Source organism: Peromyscus leucopus, chromosome 2 (genome assembly GCF_004664715.2).
Source record: "Peromyscus leucopus breed LL Stock chromosome 2, UCI_PerLeu_2.1, whole genome shotgun sequence".
NCBI lineage: Eukaryota > Metazoa > Chordata > Mammalia > Rodentia > Cricetidae > Peromyscus > Peromyscus leucopus.
The window spans coordinates 53,017,838-53,034,583 of record NC_051064.1 but is presented as its reverse complement, the minus strand read 5'-3'; the positions used below and the strand labels follow the sequence as shown (position 1 = coordinate 53,034,583).

Here is a 16,746-nt window from a genome sequence, read left to right as displayed (position 1 = left end):
ACACACACACACACACGCTCGCGCACAGGATATTGTTTCCTTCCTACTAGGAAGCTGGAGATGAGCTCAGGACTCAAGTCCCACATGGATGACCTACTCCCAGTTTCCCCCAGAGTAGAGCCCATTGTCAGCAAAGATGAGAGCATTATGGTTTATTCTTAACTAACAGGCATCTGGTCTTGCTTTAGAAAGAAAACAGGTGTACCCACTTTGTTCTTTGGCCCGGAACAGGTCTCAAGCTGCTGGGAGATTAGCATTTGATTAGAGGAATGTCAAGGTCAGACCGAATGGTTGTTGAGCTTCTTCCCTCTTAGCATATGTGCTGCAAATGACCAGTCCTGATCAGAGCAGCTCTCTGCAGGCAGTAGTAACATCAGGGAACCTTAGAAACCCAAGAGAAGGTCTGCACTAGTTTAAACAAAATTGACAAGGGAGTAGTCTGGGAAAATGTTTTTTCTTTAGTGACCCCAGCGGGCCCATCCTCCAGCTTGCAGAACCAGTGCCCTATCAGCAACAGAGGATCTGAGGGGGCTACTTTCTCATCTAAAATATCAACACCACCACCTGTCACACTACCATTAGAGCTTAATCCCCAGAGTCTCTAAGGAGACTTTTCTATGGTGACATTTGCTACCTCTACACTTTTCTGCTTCTAGGACCTCTACTGACATCAAATTCTTTCTCCTCCTCCTCTTCTTCCTCTTCTTCTTAATATGGAACGCTTTGCAAATTTTCGTGTCTTCCTGTGCAGGCCACGCTAATCTTCTCTGTATCGCTCCAATTTTAGTATATGTGCTGCTGAAGTGAGCACAACATCAAATTCTTATGGAAAAGACAGAGATTAGTAGCTGGAGGCAATAACTTCCTTAGCCTGCCATGCAGAGCACTGAACAGACACCAGCAACCCCTGTGATTGTTCTGCACTACACTGACTCCCAAGGCATTGTCCCTTTAGACAGACAAGTTCATTCTTTTCTGCCTGGGGCTCACACCGTTTCCCCTGCTAGGAATATATGTTAACCCATCTTCTCCCAGTCTTGTTTTTGTTTTTTTCACTTAGCACATGAAACATTGTATTATGAAGTATTATGTCAAGGCTCTTACAATATTTTAACATAGCCTGGCACTCGGGAGGCAGAGGCAGGCGAACTCTGAGTTCAAGGTCAGTCAAGTCCAGGACAGAGTTCCAGGACAGCCAGGGCTACATAGAGAGACTGTCTTGAAAAACAAAAACAAAAAATTTAACATTTACCTATTGTGTATGTGTATGCACACATACTTCATATGGAAGTGGAGGTCAAAGGACAATGTGCAAGATTCCATTTTCTCCATTCACCATGTGGGTCACATCGATTTAACTCAAGCGCCAAGCTTGGTGGTAAGCTCTTTTCCTGCAAAGCCATCTTACGGTCTCCACACTGTTTTTATTTTACTTGAGTTTTCTGGTGCTTATAAGGAAAGAACTTGACTGACAGAGCTTCTCCCTAACCCCTTCCCCACAATATATTCTTATTTGTAATAAAAGTTCCTTATAACTTTGTGTGTGCGTGTGGTGCTGAACATCAAACTTAGGGCCTTGTACATATTAGATAACATTCTTACACAAACACCACTCCCAGCCCCACCAAGATTTAAGAATTCAATTATTTTTTCAAGTCTCTGACATGCATCATTTTGCATGGACCTGAAAACATCCTTTACATAGATAAAGGAGATTTGGGGACTTCTTTTTAGGGGTGGGAGTTGAACTCAGGGTCTCCTAGTGAGTCACATACTCCAGCCCAAGGACAAGTAATATTTAAGGTGGGAATCTGCTGGCCTTTTAGAGAAGTAGGACACCAAGGGTCATTAGATTGTTTTGGGGAGGAGGCTATTGTATCTAGGTCATAACTGTAATCAGTAAAGTGTGTGTGTGTGTGTGTTTGGTGTTATGTGTTTACGTATGTAGGCTGGAGGTTGAGTTCCAGATGTCTTTTGTCTCATTTTTATTTATTATTACTAAATTTTTTTTGTTTGTTTTTCGAGACAGGGTTTCTCTGTGTAGCTTTGCGCCTTTCCTGGAACTCACTTTGTAGACCAGGCTGGCCTCGAACTCACAGAGATCTGCCTGCCTCTGCCTCCCGAGTGCTGGGATTAAAGGTGTGCGCCACGACCGCCCGGCTTATTATTACTATTTTTATCTTTTTTTAAATTTATTTATTATGTACATAGAAGAGGGTGCCAGATCTCATTACAGATGGTTGTGAGCCACCATGTGGGTGCTGGGAATTGAACTCAGGACCTCTGGAAGAGCAGTTGGTGCTCTTAACTGCTGAGCTATCTCTCCAGCCCTCACAGCAACTCTTATGAAGGAAAACATTTACTGGGGCTGGATTACAGTTTAGAGGTTTTTCACTATTGTCACATCAAGAAGCAAGCAGGCAGACAGCCCTGACTGTCTGGGAACTCACTCTGTAGACCAGTCCTGCCTTGAACTCACAGAGATTCACCTGCCTCTGTCTCCCCAGGGCTGGGATTAAAGGTGTGTGCCACCACTGCTTGGCTAAACCTTTGATTTTCTTTTTTGAAAAAAAAAATGTTAAAGGTGATGGTGGTGCAAGCCTTTAATCACGGCACTCGGGAGGCAGAGGCAGAGGCAGGCAGATCTCTGTGAGTTCGAGGCCAGCCTGGGCTACAGAGTGAGTTCCAGGAAAGGCGCAAAGCTACACTGAAAAACCCTGTCTCGAAAAACCAAAAAGTAAATAAATAAAAATAAATTTATTTTAGGTTGCATTGGTGTGAAGGTGTCAGAACCTCTGGAATTGGAGTTACAGACAGTTGTGAGCTGCCATGTGTGGGTGCAGGGAATTGAACCAGGGTCCTCTGGAGGAGCAGCCAGTGAGTGCTCTTAACTGCTGAGCCATCTCTCTAGCCCCAAGCCTTTGGTTTTCAATAGTGGATTTTATTTTTCTTTAATCTTTGACTTTCCCAAACATTTTCATAAAAAAAGAAAACAGAGACTGAACTGACCAGACATAATATTCGACCACTAGCCAAGAGAGATAAGATGCATCTACACATGAATAACCAGGATAATAAGTTCCTGTTGTTAGAGGTACAGCCTGAGCATTCTTTGATCAATTCAGGCAGAAAAACAAAGGCTTCCCTTGAACTGGGCAGGACTTTAAAATTTCAATTGTTTAGCCAAGTAATTTAAATAGAACAAGTCTATTAGTAACTAGCAAGTTATTAATTAGCACTGTACCCCATCAGTATAAGCTAATTCCCTTTCTATCATTTTTAAACCAGTTGCACCTTATGGGTACAAATAGGAAGTGAATATAATTCTTTTTGTTGAGGGCTTATAGTGTGCCACAAAGATACTTTACATATTCTCTCTCTCTCTCTCTCTCTCTTTTATTTCAGGGCAGGGTTTATCTGTTCTTCCAGAGGACACTGGCTTGATTCCCAGCACCCAGAAGGTGGATTACAACCATCTCTAATTACGGTTTCAGGGGATCTGATACCATTTTTTGATCAGGCAGGAACATGGTGCATATATGAATGTATACATATTAAACATTTTTAAAAAATTATTTGAAATTAATTTTATTAAGCAGGCATGGTGAGTGGCTCTTGCTTGTAATCCCAGCATTTGCGAGACCAAGGCAGGATGATTGCTGTAAGTGGCCACCGTGGACTGCATGATGAGGCTAGGTTAGTCTGGGCTGGAGTGAAACTGTTTTCAACTTTTGTTTTGTTTTTCGAGACAGGGTTTTTCTGTGTAGCTTTGTGCCCTTCCTGGATCTCGCTCTGTAGACCAGGTCTGCCTCTGCCTCCCGAGCGCACGCCTTTAATCCCAGCGCTCAATGCGGAGGCAGAGGCAGGTGGATCTCTGTGAATTCGAGGCCAGCCTGGGCTACAGAGAGTTACACAGGGCTACACAGAGAAACCCTGTCTCAAAAAACCTAAACCAAACAAAACCAACCAACCAACCACACCCCGCCCTCCCCGCCTCAACCAAAAAAAAAAAAAAAAAAAAGCATTCTTTGTGTTTAATCCCTTTGGATTAACCTTTTTACTAAGAAGTGGCTCTGATAACTTCTAAGGACCCAAAACCCGATTCAGGTCTCTTAGGCCAGGCGTAAACTCCCTTTCCTTATCGCAAAACCGGGTCAATCCTTGCCTCTTGAGCTAGTACACGATTTTATAAACCTCTGACATCGGGTAGGCGTTCAAAAAATGGTAGTCGTTTCCTGAAGAGGAGTGTGGGGAGCGCAGAAAGCAATCCGCACTTGACCGCATTGATGTCTCGAGGCCACTCAGCCGGAGGACGTTCCTGGTATCTCGGCTCAGCGGCTAGCCGTTGGCGTTTTCCCGCGCAGAGGGCAGGGCGGAGCGCCAGTCCCGCAACGTGGTAGCTGGACCCACTCTCCGCCAGGACTACACCTCCCAGCAGGAACCACGCTGCTTCATCTGGCAGGTGGCACCCACTGGTACTACCCGGAAGCTAGTCCTACCGTACTTGTAGTAGCCAGAGTCTGGAGTTGCATCTACGAATTCGACGGGGAAAGGCGGCCTTACCCAGCGCTTTTGCCGCGCAGCACGCTGGGAGTTGTAGTCCACTCCGGCAACGTCCAGAGGCCAGGCTTGCTTTGAGTGGTTGGACCATGTCACGTGACGGCAGAGATGGCCGCATGCGAGTCGCTTGCCGTGTCTCTGAGGTCATCAAAGCGCGACAGCACGCTCTAGTAGTGGGTTCCGTGTAGGCAGCGGATAAAATGACTCTGGAACGCCAAGTACGAGCAATGCTAGCATCCCCACAGCCTCCACATAGCACCCCTTGCCCAGCTGCCAGAGCAGTACTGCCCAGCCGGGTCGACCTGCTCAGGCTTCGAGCACTGGCCCCGCCCTCTCCCGTGACGTAGGATCACGTGACGGCAGGGCCGCCTCTGCCGCCGCCGCCGCTTTGTAAGAGGCACATTGGCAGGTAACGAGCGGCGGCGGCGGCGGCGGGTCCCGAGTCCAACGAGAGCAGCAGCGGTAATTGCCATCCTGTCCCCTTCGGTCGCCTTTCCCGGGCCCCGAAACCTGCAGTGTGTGCTTTCTAGACCTGGGCTAAGGTCTTCTGAACTCGCAGCCCCCTTTGGGATGCCCCAGGGTCTACACGGGTGGACCCGGCCGAGCTTCCCTCGCTGGCTTCTTGTTTCCTTCGTGTGTCCAGGCCCGGGCACCCGCCTTCCTCTCCCGCTCAGGTTGCCCTGAGCTTCCTGCTCCCCCCCACATCGTAGTTGGCCGGGCCCCACCCAGCCCCAGGGGGCGCCTTCCCCTCCCCCCTCCGGGTTTCTGTCCTGGAGGGTGTGGTTTTTCTCTCCCACCTCGGTCCCTGCGTGTAGGCTGGAGCTCCCAGCCACGCTGTCGCCCTCATCCTGACCACCTTTCCGCTTTCACGGCTGGCGCCGGTCCTGGGACGGGTCTTAAAGCCCAACTTCTGCGCTCTAGTCTTTCCCTACTGAACCTGAAGGCATAGTTCAGTTTTTACTTCTTTTCATTCCGGAGGGCTTTGGTGTTAGTTGAAACTAAAAGTTTTCTTCCTCATGCCCTGTTCTTGTAGTCTGGTCGTGTCACAGTTTATTCTTTTCTTTACCGTAAGTTAAGAGTGCTTTGTAAACTGTAAAGCGTGCTGTTAGAAATTCAAATGAGAATTCTGTAGCCTGGTGCATTCCAACTCAAGTTTTCTTTACCACTGAATTACTTTACCACTTGGCTTTCCTGCCTTTCCCCCTGAATTTGAGTTCGTTGCCCAGGCATGTCAACTGTCACCACTCAGGACTCTTGAATCTTGTTTTCTCTTGAGGTTTGTCTTCTCATCGTTCCTGCAGTTTCCTGTTTTAACATAATCCTGTAGTTTTTCTACCACCTTTACACCTTTCTACTTTATTTCCAAGGTGTACATTTGCCTACATTTTGACGTTCTCCAGTATTGTGTACAGTAAAAATTTAGAGCTTTCAAGGTCTCTCCATGAGGTACCCAGAGATCATCTTTTATTTGAAGAGCATGTCATTTTTTTTTTTTTTTGTCAGTTTTTGGTGTAGATAGGGTTGAACTACCTAGCCAAGGCTGGCTTCCGTCTCAACAACCCCTTGCCTCAGTTTTTCTGTGGTGGGGTCTCAGGCTGCATGGATTACATACAGGCAAGCACTATCGAGCCTGTTTACAATGAACTTTTGGTTTTTTTGAGACAGGATTTCTTTGTAGCTTTGGAACCTTTCCTGGAACTGACTCTGTAGCCCAGGCTGGCCTTGAATTCACAGAGATCCTTCTGCATATGCTGGGATTAAAGGCATGGGCCACCACTTCCTGGTGCCTGTTCTTTTTGATGTTGGTTTTTCAAATAAAGTAGAAGGAAGGTGAATATCATACCTAAGTTCTGTAGTATAGCTTAGACATTGGACTGGTTCTTTGGTGTGGTCTCCACCTATTTTAGGAAAGAATAAATTCCACTCTTTAGTGATGATCCACCATATCTTGCCTGCCTTTGGGGCCTCTTGGCTAGGCTTGTTTTTTAGTTGCTATGAAGAATGGTCTCACTGAGCAAAGGTGTTTAGTTTCCCATTCCACTCTTCTGCTTGCTGACTTTATGTTCTTGCCTGATTTCCCTCCTTCGGGCTTACTCATGTTCTGTAAGATCCCTCCCCTCACCCCCAGTGCCTGACCTGTATGTTTCCCACACTTCTCATCCCTCCCCCTCATTTGCTTCCTTGCTGCCTCTGACCTTCAGAAACTAAACATTTCAGAGAAAGGGAGATTGTTGTGTTTGAAATATGGGTGGAAGTAGTAGCAGGGCAGGGAATGAGGCCATGAGAAAGGATGGTGGTAATTGCTTCTCCGTCCTGCTTCCTGCTGCTCTGGTTTCCTCTAGTCTCTTTAAATGTGGATGGGGCTAGCCATAGTCATATGAAGCTTCCTTTAGAAGTACTCTACTTCTCTTTCTGGTAACTGGTGAAGTGCTCATCAGGAGTCTCTTAGTATTAGTTTGAATGAGTTTTATTATTTTGGAGAAATGGTGGAAGAACATGGTTACAAGTTTATTTTAATTATTAAATGAGTTTAATTTAACTAATGCACTTTTTATTTATTATTTTTTATTTATTTATTTATTTATTTATTTTTTTGGTTTTTTCGAGACAGGGTTTCTCTGTGTAGCTTTGCGCCTTTCCTGGAGCTCACTTGGTAGTCCAGGCTGGCCTTGAACTCACAGAGATCCGCCTGGCTCTGCCTCCCGAGTGCTGGGATTAAAGGCGTGCGCCACCACGCCCGGCCTTATTTTATTTTTTTGAGATGAAGTTTTACTGTTCAGTCAAGCTGTCTTCAAACTCAAAATCTGCCTGCCCCAGTCTCTTGAGGGCTTGGATTACAGGCATGTGGCATACTATTCTGGCCTGATTTTAGGTTTTGATGTTTACCCCTTAAGGATATAAAATGCATTTAGGAAGTATAATCCTGTCTTGCAATGTAGACATGGTCTAAAGTGATTTTGCTTTTAAATGTTAGCCTTGAGATTGTTTTTGTTTGTTTGAGGTGGTCTCACTACACAGCCCTGGTTGGCCTGAAATTCGGAGGTTCACCTGGAGTGCAGTCTGTATGTGTGCATGTTGTTTGAGACAGAGTCTTAGTCTGTAGCCAGGCTAGCTTCCAACTCAGGGTGTAGCCTCAAACTTGTAGTCCTCTTGCCCAGACTCCCAGGTGATGGGGCTTCAGGTCTGTGCCACCATGCTCGTCTTCTGGTAGAGTTTTGCAGCTGTATCGTTGCTGTTTGCAGAACGGGGAGTGGAGATGAACTTAAAGGAAGTCAAAGGAAGGCCTGTGTAGGAAATGCCACCAAAAAGCCCGTGGTAGAGCTTTGCAAGTTTTGACTGAGAAATCCATCTTTCTCTTTTCAAAGTCAACCAAATTGACCAGTTCTGAGTTCCAGCAGTCAGAATGTGTAAGGCTTATATTTGGGTTGTTTTTACTTTTTTTTTAAATAATAATTTTTGTCTTTTTTGGTAGTATTTCTTCCACAGTTACCTTTTCTTTCTCCCTTTTTTTGGGGAGGGGTGATGGGGTTGCTGGTGATTGAACTCAGTTTGCAACTGAGCTATACCCTCAAATCCCTGTACTTTTTTTTTTAATTTTTTTTTTTTGGATAAATGGCCACCACCGCCCGGCAAATCCCTGTACTTTTTAATGAAAGTAAGTTTGTTGGAAATTTTGTCTTTTTAAATTCAGGGTCTTGTAGACCAGGTTGGCCTTGAATTGGATGGGTAGCCAAGGATGAGCTTGAACTGACTCCCCTTCCTTCACCTTTACCTCTTACAGGTGTCCTCCAGAAATTCTTTGATACAGGCATTGTCATAAGACCAGGTGTTTTTTGTTTTTTGTTTTTGTTTTTTTTTGGTTTTTTCGAGACAGGGTTTCTCTGTGTAGTTTTGCGCCTTTCCTGGAGCTCACTTGGTAGCCCAGGCTGGCCTCGAACTCACAGCGATCCGCCTGGCTCTGCCTCCCGAGTGCTGGGATTAAAGGCGTGCGCCACCACAGCAAGGCTAAGACCAGGTTTTATGAATTTTTGGCAGAGGGACATAGTTGCTTATGAACTGAAGTGAGTTTCAGTTGGTACCCAGTTGAGTGTTTGGAGTTGAGGTATGGAACAGGGCTCTGTTGAGGAGTGAAGTACCTTAGTTGAGACTAGGCAATATTCTCCTTTTAAAAGTTGTTAGAGGGCCGGGCGGTGGTGGTGCTCACCTTTAATCCCAGCACTCAGGAGGCAGAGGCAGGCAGATCTCTCTGAGTTTGAGGCCAGCCTGGTCTACAGAGTTCCAGGAAAGGTTTCAAAGCTACACAGAGAAACCCTGTTTCAACAACAACAAAAAAGTTGTTAGAGGAGGCTGGAGAGATGGCTCTTCCAGAGGACCAGGGTTCAATTACCAGCACCCACATGGCAGCTCACAACTGTCTGTAACTGCTGTTCCAGTAGATCTGACAACTTCAAACCAATGCACATAAAATTTAAAAAAAAAAAAAAAAAAAAAAAAAAAAAAAGGTGGTAAGCTTTAAAAAAAAAAAAGCTGTTAGAGGGCTGAGTGTGGTGGCACATACTTTTAATCCTAGCACGCTTGGAGGCAGAGGCGGGCCATCTCTATGAGGTCAGACCAGCCTAGTCTACGTAATGAGTTCCAGGATAACCAGTGATTAAAAAAAAGGTGTTAAGGGGGTTGGAGAGGTAGCTTAGATAAGAGCGCTTGCTGCTCTTTAAGAGGACCCTGATCAGTTCCCAGCACTCTCAGGATGGCTCACAGCTGTCTGTAACACTCCCGCTCTAGGAGATATGATACCTTCTTTTGGCCTTCTTGAGCACCAGGCCTCTAGTGGTATGGACAGAAGTACTGGAATCCAAAACACCTATACAGTTTAAAACAAAACAAAGCCTAGTTGTAGGCCGCGAGACGGCTCAGTGGGTAAAGACAAATGCTTCCAGTCTGATGCCCGAGTCTGATCCCTGGAATCCATGCGGTAGAATGAGACTAGGCCCCTTATACGCTGTAGCGCGTGCGCATACACACACACACACACACACACACACACACACACACACACACACACACAATAATACTGTTTTTTGAACAGTTGTTAGGAATGTGGGTGTGGTTCAGTAATGGAGAGCTTCCTGCCCAAGCATCAAGGCTTAGTCTCCAGCACTGAGAAAAAATGTGGTTTTTCTCCCCCAATTTGGACATCTAAAATTTATCAGAACATGCCTTATTGCTTCTTTTTTTCTTTTGTTATTTTGTTTATGTGCATTGGTGTTTTGCCTGCATGTGTGTCTGTGTGAGGGTGTGGATCTCTTGGAATTGGAGATAAAGACAGTTGTGAGCTGCCATGTGGTTGCTGGGAATTGAACCCAGGTTCTCTGGAGGAACAGCCAGTGCTCTTAATCTCTGAGCCATCTCTCCAGCCCTACATTTTTGTTTTTAAGGCTTAAAATTTAGTATTTTTCTTTTTTAATGTGAATAAATGTTTTATATGTACACCATATGTGTGCCTGGTGCCCATGGAGGTCAGAAGAGTCGTTGGATCCAGTGGAATTGGAGTTGGTTATGAGGTACCATGTGGGTGCTGGGAATTGAACACAGGTGCTCTGCAAAAGCAACAAGTGCTCCGGATGCTGAGCAAGCTTTCTCCAGCCTCAGGATTGTTTTCAAAGACTATTTGTAGAGGAGAAAATGCCTGGTTTTATTTGTCCTTTTTGTTTGTTTGAGTCTGGGATTTGCTGTATAGCTCTGGCTGGCATGGAACCTACTATGTGACAGGCTGGTCTTTGGCTCATCTTCGTCGAATGTTGATCCTCCTGCCTCATCCTCCTGGCTGGCTGAGTTTAAAAGGCAACTGTTACCACACCTAGCTTAAATTTGCGTTTGTAAGTTCTCCTGGCAGGAGGATCATCATAAATTTGCTGATGTCTTGTCTACATTTAGAGTTACAGGCCTCCCATGGCTATATAGTGAGTGAGACCTTGTTTCAAAAAAGCAAGCCAAGGCTGGGCATTGGTGGTGCACCCCTTTAATCCCAGCACTCAGGAGGCAGAGTCAGGCGGATCTCTGTGAGTTCGAGGCCAGCGTGGTCTACAGAGTGAAATCCAGGACAGGCACCAAAACTACACAGAGAAACCCTGTCTACAAAAACAAAAAATAGGGGCTGGAGAGATGGCTCAGCAGTTAAGAGCACTGGCTGTTCTTCAAGAGGCCCTGAGTTCAATTCCCAGCAACCACATGGTGGCTCACAACCACTGTATCGTAATGAGATCTGGTGCCCTCTTCTGGCCTGCAAGCATGCATGTAGGCAGAACAATGTAGACATAATAAATAAATAAATCTTTAAAAAAAACCCAAAAAACAAAACAAAAAACCAACCAAACAAAAAAAGCAAACCAAAAGAGAAGCCTACTTATTTTCTTGTTTAATGACTGAACAGTGCCAAAACTTTTCCAATGAAAAATCCTACCCGTGAGAGTGCACATGATGGACACGTATGATCTAGGCATGTAAACACACTGCTTATGCTGTGAGAGATTGAGAGAGATACTAGAGATACTGGGTTTAGTATGCTTAATTTAAGGAGCAGCATGTTATGATCACACTTCACAATGATGCAGGGGTCAACACTATTCTGAGGTTAGGTTCAGTGACTATTTGGAGTGTTTTTGTACAAGAGTAAAGGAGGAAAAGGGGGTGTGTGCAAAGGAAAAGGGGAAGAAAGAATTGAAGTAAGAGAGGAAGGATTATCAAGCAGTTCTGAAACATCAAACTTTTTTTTTTTTTTTTGGTTTTTCGAGACAGGGTTTCTCTGTGTAGCTTTGTGCCTTTCCTGGAACTCACTTGGTAGCCCAGGCTGGCCTCGAACTCACAGAGATCCGCCTGGCTCTGCCTCCCGAGTGCTGGGATTAAAGGCGTGCGCCACCACCGCCCGGCTACATCAAACTTTTTTTCCATAAGTTTCTCTCCCACCCTCCCTCTGGTTTTTCCAGACAGGATTTCTCTGAGTAGCCTTGGCTATCCTGGGATTAAAGGTGTGCACCGCCACTGCCCGGCCCCTATTTGTTTTTTTAAATGTGCACGTTTATTTATGTGTGTGTATGTGGGTATGTGGACGTTTGCGCGCGCACCTGACAGAAGGCCTAGGATTCTGTGGAGCTGGATTTTAGGCAGATGTGAGCTGCCTGATAAGGGTGCTGGGACCTGAACTAGTCCTCTGCAAGAAGAGTGTGCTGTCTTAACTGTTGATCTGTATCTCTAGCTCATGTTTTTTTTTTGGTTGTTGAGACAGTCTATGGAGTCCTTGCTGTGCAGCACACACTCTTTAACTGCTAAGTCCCCTCCTGACCTCCCCCCAAGACAATTTTATCATGTTCCTGTAGCTGGCCTGGAACTCTCCTTGTATGCCAGATTGGCCTTGAACTTAGAGATCTTCCTGCTTTCTCTTCTGAAGTGGGATAAATGGCATGCCCCACCATGCCTGTTTTATACAATTTTTTAAAAACTGTGTCTCATTTTGAGAAGCAGTAGAGGCATGGGATCACTGAGAGTTTGGGTCAGCCTGATCTACATAGGGAGTTCCAGGATAGCCAGGACTACACAGACCCTGTTTCAAAACAAGAAAGAAAGGAAGAGTAACAACAAAAGGCTGGAGGTCCTGCAACTCAGTGGTAGAGTGTTTGCCTAGACTGTAGATTCAGTGTAGATTTGCCTAGACTGTAGTTCCTAGTACTACTCCCCTCTTCAAAACAGTGATTGGAAAACATCCCTGTACACTACAGGAGAACCCCGGTATTCCACATCAAAAGTCTTGTCAGTTAAATGGTCATTCACTGTTTTACTACCACAAAAGGTGGTAATGTGGTAGAGCTGGCACAATGCCATGTACCTACACCAAGGTAGGTACTCTGATGGTCTGGCCCGGAGCGGGACAAGGAAATGGCAAGTGTTATTTTATTTGTTAGCTAGATTGCATGATAGTTGCAAAGCTTAGCAAATAAACTAAAAGTCATTTAATTACATAAAGTGAACTTTGTGTTTTGACCATACCCCAGTAAAATTATTCAACTTTTTTTGGAATAAATATTTTGAGGTAAGCAAATTAAACAGATAAAACAAAAAACTCAAGCAACATACATTAATCTATAATTATTACCAGCTATGATAACCAAGCATTAGAAATCCATTATCTCCCTCCACTCACAGGGTTTCTCTGTATAGTTTTGGTGCCTGTCCTGAATCTTGCTCTGTAGACCAGGCTGGCCTTGAACTCACAGAGATCCGTCTGCCTCTGCCTCTGCCTCCCAAGTGCTGGGATTAAAGGCTCCCACAGACGTAGGGAACAGTATTTCATCAAGGTTTCCTAATCTCAGTGTGGTAGATTTCAAGTGTATCTGAGTTGTGGACTAGTGCTCTTAATCATACTGCTCTGCTATTTGCTCATCTGAAATGCTGCTATCTGGGAGTACAGCCAGGTGCTAGTTGATAAATCAAAGCAAGCAAAGGAAAGGAAATTGAATACCTTTGTAGTGTAAAAAGCTGTGTCTTGATACTAGATAAGGAATGGGAGTGGGATACGGAGGTGGTGGAGGGTCTTTGAACTGTGTAGGGTTCCACTAGACTTTACACATCTATTTTTTTTTTTCAGTTGAACTTGAGTTCTGAGATTCAATACAATAGGCAACTTTTCCTTTAATTTTTCCATTCTGATTTTGGTAGCTTTTGCAGTCAGTATGGTGAGCTGATCTCTAAACCCTGTGCCAGTTTATATTTATCTTATGAAGTGTGCACACATTAAGGAGCTGTACCCCCAGCCCTTTTTCTTTCTTTTTCAATGCTGGTGCTCTAACTCATGAGCCACAGTATTGCTCATGCCCAGCACGTGCCTTACCCTGAGCTACATCACTCCCCAGGGAGTGGCTGGTGCTAGTAGAGCACACAGTTTGTGGTGAGGGGACATGCTCAAGTATTGACTTTTATATTTCAGGACTAAGACTGAAGCAGTGTTGAGTGTTTGAGGACAAAAGGAAACAAGATGGCTGGGCATTGGTGGCGCACGCCTTTAATCCCAGCACTTGGGAGGCAGAGCCAGGCAGATCTCTGTGAGTTTGAGGCCAGCCTGGGCTACCAAGTGAGTTCCAGGAAAGGCTCAAAGCTACACAGAGAAACCCTGTCTTGAAAAACCAAAAAAACAAAACAAAACAAAAAAAAAAAACGGAAACAAGATGGTGTTGTCAGTGCCTGAGAAGGCAAGGCAAGGCAAGGCTGACTCACTCACCTTGTGTGGAGGAGACATACAAGAGAGCAGGGGGAGGACAGCAAGCAGGAGTCCTGGCCTGGGGTAGCTTTGCTTCTTCTGTTGGGGTGATAAGGTGATAGAAACCAGACTGGAGGTGAAGCAGGTGACTAGAGAAGAGTGGAGACAGGAGTGTGTTCCTTCTGGAAAGAGCTGAAGTGGTCATGGCTTACAACATAGAACGCTCAGTTCCCAGTAGAGACTGGAAGGAACTGTCTTTTGAGCTTTCATTCTTGAGGTTAATCTGCACCTAGACAACAGTTTTAACAGGTCTTTCTACATTACCATCTGGGAAATAGATAGGGAATACTTTTTTTGAGTAGTATGGTGGGAGATTTCCTTATTTAAGGGGTTTTGTGTTTTGGTGTTTTAGTAAAAGCTGACACTGGTGGGTACATAAGCATAAGTAGCAGGTGTGTTAATGTTTAAATGGATCACATGACTTGATTGGCACAGTCTTTAGGTAACTTGACATGGTTTGGGGATGGTGAAAACAGTAATAAGGATGCTAATAGAATAAAAGCAATATCCTTATTAAAAAATCATACCTGTTTTGGGAGGCAGAGGCAGGCAGATCTCAGAGTTCCAGGACAGCCTGGTCTACAGAGTGAGTTCCAGGGTGGCCAGAGCTACACAGAGAAACCCTGTCTTGAAGAACCAAAAAAAGAAAAGAAAAAAAATGCTAGCTTTATAGTAGTATCTAGAGATGATATACTTTTGTCTTGAAAGAGCTCCCCACTAGCTGGACATGGTGGCACAGCCTTTATGTATATAAAAGATAGGGTTGTCTCTGAACTTGAAGGTCTCAATTCAATTAGACTGGCTGGCCAGCAAGCCATAGGGATTTTCCTGTCTCCACCTCCATCATGCTAGGATATACAGGCCCTGCTTTTTTGTAAATGGGTTCTAGGGCTCAAATATGGCTCCTGTACTTACTAACAGACCATTACTTCACTTCCTTGCATCCCTGGCTATCCTGGAACTCACAGAGATCCTCCTGTCTCTCTTTCCCAAGTGCTAGGATTAAAGGTGTATACCCTGATGCCCAGCAGGACAGGTTTTTAATTTAATTTTTTTTATTTTATGTGCTTTGATGTTTTGCCTGTGTGTATTTCTGTATGACGGTGTCAGAGACCATGGAACTGGAGTTACACTTGTGAGCTGCCATGTGGGTTCTGGGAATTGAATCCAGATCCTCTGGAAGACCAACCAGTGCTCTTCACTGATGAGTCATCTCTTCCAGCCTTGACAAGCGTTTTTTAAATGACACAGAAATGAACTTCTGCTTCCTTTGTTTGTTTGTGTTTCTTCTCTGTGCAGCCTTGGCTGGCCTGGAACTTACCCTGTAGCCTTGGCTGGCCTGGAACTCACTCTGTAGACCAGGCTGGCCTGGAACTCCGAGATCTATCTGCCTCTGCCTCCTGAGTGCTGGGATTAAAGCAGTGCACCACCACCGCCTGGCTGCTTCTGCTTCTTTTATCTTAACTCTTTTGTCCTGCCCCTCTGTTGTAGCCCACTAGGTTTCCTAGTGGCTGTACTCAGCAGAACTGCATAAAGAGGTTGATTGGACCATGGGCCTGAGTATCAGGTGTTTGTAAGGGTTGAGGGGGAGGGGAGGTCTTTTGCTCCACCCCTTGGATTGTTATAAATAGCCCTTTGGAATAAGGTTCTGGGCCTGTTTAGATAATGATCCAGGCCCTCTCAGGTCTATCCTGTGTTTTCTCTCTGTTTCTCTCCCCTGTATTTCTAAGTCTCTTATCCTTCATTCCTCAAGAGTCCCTGGGGTAAATAATGGTGGGGGCTGGCCCCCACTCCTCTTTAGGGTTATGTTATAATATGTGCTTGTGCCAGTGGATGCTTGCAAATAGGGAGATAGCTTTTTAATTATCCAAGTTAGCAGGGAATTCATTCTGCAACTTGGTGAAAACCAAAGCTGTTTAAAGTTTGAAGGCTTGCTCTGTAATGATAGGGTTAAAAATACCCTTCCTACTTTAAAAAAGGTCTGTGAATCAGTGACTTAAGACAGTAAAGATGTCTGAGAAATGCATGACAGAAAAACCATTTGAAAAATTGCATTGTCTTTGGGTTTGGAATTTTGGTTTTGGACAGTAGCCATTGTATGCTGCCCAGAAGTTATGAAGACATAAGTGCTGCCACTAGGAGAAATCAGCCGAGGACAAGAAGACAAAGATATGATGAGTTTGTATTAGGAAAGCAAGTTTTTCAGTGTGTCTTCAGATAGACTTGGATTATTTCCTTTATCACTCATTGCACAGTTAAAATAGCTGATGAGTCTTAAAAGTTAGCATTTGTTTGGTTTTTCAAGACAGGGTTTCTCTGTGTAGCCCTGGCTGTCCTAGAACTCGCTCTGTACACCACAGGCTGGCTTTGAACTCAGAGATCCACGTTCCTCTGCCTCCCAAGTACTGGGATTAAAGGAGTGTGCCGCCACCACCAGGCTTAAAATCAGTGTTTGTAATGCTCTATTGCCAAGGAAGGAAAACACTGCCTTTATTTATTTACTCACTTACTCATTTATTTATTCATTCACTTATTTATTTATTTGGGACAGGGTCTCTATGTAGTCCTGGCTGTCCTGGAACTTAACTATGTAGACCAGGTTGGCCTTAAACTCATGGAGGCCCCCTGCTTCTGCCGCACACAAGCCTGAGGTATGTAGTAGGCCAATCAGGGATACAAAGAGAGATCCTGCCTCTCAGAACAAATAAACAGCTTAGTGAATACACTTCCAAGGTTCTTTTTGCATCATAGATCCTGTAAATGTTGTGTGTAATATGGGCTGTTTGTTTATTTGTTTGTTTGGACATGGGTTTTGTAGAAATAGGGGTAAAGATTAGTTACGAATAATGAGTGACTTCATTGGAGGGCAAAGAATCCTT

At 44.8% G+C, this 16,746-nt stretch overlaps 1 protein-coding gene and 1 non-coding gene across 9 annotated transcripts in view; one reads left to right on the top strand and one right to left on the bottom strand.

The window, feature by feature from the left end:
- Positions 1 to 707: 707 nt before the first annotated feature.
- Positions 708 to 811, bottom strand: LOC114703291. The gene has a single exon (XR_003736114.1). It is a non-coding gene; the product is annotated as a U6 spliceosomal RNA (small nuclear RNA).
- A 4,109-nt stretch (positions 812 to 4,920) lies between these two features.
- Positions 4,921 to 16,746, top strand: part of Ubap2 (ubiquitin associated protein 2) — an 85,272-nt gene continuing 73,446 nt past the window's right edge. For 4 of the 8 annotated variants that reach the window (XM_028884036.2, XM_037202511.1, XM_037202514.1 and 1 more), the window contains exon 1: positions 4,921 to 5,022. The gene's annotated coding sequence lies outside the window, so the exon portion shown is untranslated. The remainder of the gene's footprint in view (positions 5,023 to 16,746) is intronic. The other 4 variants (XM_028884039.2, XM_028884032.2, XM_037202512.1 and 1 more) reach the window with 2 other exon arrangements.